The sequence below is a fragment of the Nyctereutes procyonoides genome, unplaced genomic scaffold, assembly GCF_905146905.1.
Source record: "Nyctereutes procyonoides isolate TBG_1078 unplaced genomic scaffold, NYPRO_anot_genome, whole genome shotgun sequence".
Taxonomy (NCBI): Eukaryota; Metazoa; Chordata; class Mammalia; order Carnivora; family Canidae; genus Nyctereutes; species Nyctereutes procyonoides.
This window is the reverse complement of record NW_026575125.1, coordinates 57,007,417-57,009,549: the sequence shown is the minus strand read 5'-3', so window position 1 is coordinate 57,009,549 and position 2,133 is coordinate 57,007,417. Positions and strand designations below refer to the sequence as shown.

The 2,133-nt window shown below is 40.5% G+C and overlaps 1 non-coding gene across 1 annotated transcript; it reads left to right on the top strand.

Moving 5' to 3' along the window:
- The first annotated feature begins 1,474 nt into the window (after positions 1-1,474).
- TRNAK-CUU (transfer RNA lysine (anticodon CUU)) lies at positions 1,475-1,547 on the top strand. The gene has a single exon. It is a non-coding gene; the product is annotated as a tRNA-Lys (tRNA).
- The last annotated feature ends 586 nt before the right edge of the window (positions 1,548-2,133 follow it).

The following is a 2,133-nucleotide window of genomic DNA, read 5'->3' as shown; positions in this document are numbered from 1 at the left end:
TCTCAATAAAGCTGTGATTTTTAATAAAAAATAAACCATAACTAGTTCAAAACTTGAAAGGAAAGAGAGATCTAAATGATGCTGAAAATTGCTGGAGTGACTGGAGCAGCTAAAACTAGATGATTACGGGACAGAGAACATCCTAGAGTTGGCAAAGTAAATTCTATAAAGTGAATTTCTGGGCAGGGACTAGAATATTGTAACCTAATTATGTTCACATGTTACCAAGAAATGTGCTTACAAGCACAGTCCTTTCAGTTTGTTTTCCACCATTTTCTTTTTCCTGTGGTACTTAGCTGAAGGCCTCTGCTATTCCAGAGCTGCTGTGGCCACTTCTGCTACTGTCGACACCACTGCCACTGTACATCAACAGTGGTGCTACCACCAGGAGTTAATGTTAAGGGCCTTATTTTCTGCACCATGTGCCTTCTTTGGGCTAGTATATGCCTCCATTTTTGGGCTGCATTTAACAAGAAAGCACCCAAAGCAAGGCTGCCTTATGTTTCTTATATCTGCTCTGTTTTTGGCAAAAGAGTTGTCACTGTTTTTCCTCCTGTCACACACTTTAAAAATCAGATCTTGAGTGTCCCAAGATCTGGGCCAAAGAATAAGCTAAGTGGTAGACACTGCAACCAGAGCTCTAGTCAGTTTTATCTTTCTCTCTCATGCTATTGATCCAATCTTGTGGGCCTCTATTCTTCTTTTTCCTTAGACTTAATTCTTTTCCAGAAGACTTCTCAATCTCTGATCTACCTAGATATCTAAAGAGACTACCCCATCAGTCTGCTAGACATGTCTGAATCCTATGCTAAAAGGTATGTGCTTAAGTTAAGACCCTCTGCTCTAAAAAAAAAGACCCTCTGCTCTATCTCATAAACGGCACAATTTTTATTCAGTTCTATTCTAGGTTCTATTCTAGACACTGAGGATGTTGTGGTGAACACAGTGAAACCCCTGTTTTTGTGAAGCTTTTGTCTGGAAGGGGACAGAAACCAAACAAAAACTTATATAATTTGTTATTTAATTACAGTTGTGCTCTATAGGAAAAGTATAGGCTGGTGTAACAAGATTCAGCAGGAGGATCAAAAAAACACAAAAGTAGCAGGAAGGCATCTTTGAGGAAGTGATATTTCTTGCATTCTGAAGCCTGTGGAGGAGATAATCAGGTGAAAGAGGTTGAGGAAGAGAGATGACCTTTGCAGACAAAGGAAACAACATTCATCATTCATTCATCTGTTCATTCCTTCCTTTCTTCATTCATTCACCAAGTATTTAGTGAACGCCTACCAATGTAACAGGCATGGTTCCAGGTGCTGAGGATACAATAGTATAGGAAAAAAATGTGTATGTATTATTGTGTTGCTTACATTCTAGTAGAATAGGGGCCAAAAACTAAACAACACAAATATGTAAAATAGTTTGTATGTTAGATGATAAGTGCGATGAAGATCAAAAAGCAATGAAGCATTGGGACGCCTGGCTGGCTCAGTCGGTAGAGCATAAGACTCTTGATCTCAGGGTCATGAGTTCAAGCCCCATACTGGGCAGAGAGCTTGATTTAAAAAAAGATTTTTTTAAAGCAATGAAGCATGGGGGTGCCTGGGTGGCGGAATCGGTTAAAGCATCTGACTCATGGTTTCAGCTCGGGTATGATATGAGTCATGAGATTGTGCCTCTTGTTGGGCTCCATGCTCAGCATGGAGTCTGCTTGAATTTCTCTCTCCCTCTGGCCCTCATCCTCCCCCTCGCTCAGACACTATCTCTCTCTCAAATACATATATAAGTCTTTTTAAAAAAGCAATGAAGCATGATTGGGAGTGCTGATGATAGGTACTGGGGAAGGGGGTGGGTGTAGATCTAAGATAGGGAGGCTCCTACTGCTTTCCAGAGGCTGAAAGTGGGCAAACATAGCTGTGAGACCAAGAGTGGATGTTTAAACTGCTGTTACTATGAGTACTATATTCTATCTTTATGGCACTTTGTTTTCAGGTACATTTCATGCACTGCCCAGTCCTTTTGCCAACACAACATAGTTGGCCCTTCTTTACCAAAAGCTTTTGACTCATTGTATTGGGGGGGCAGTTTCCGTAGGAACACACCTTCAACTTTATAATGGAAGTCAATAGAAAATTA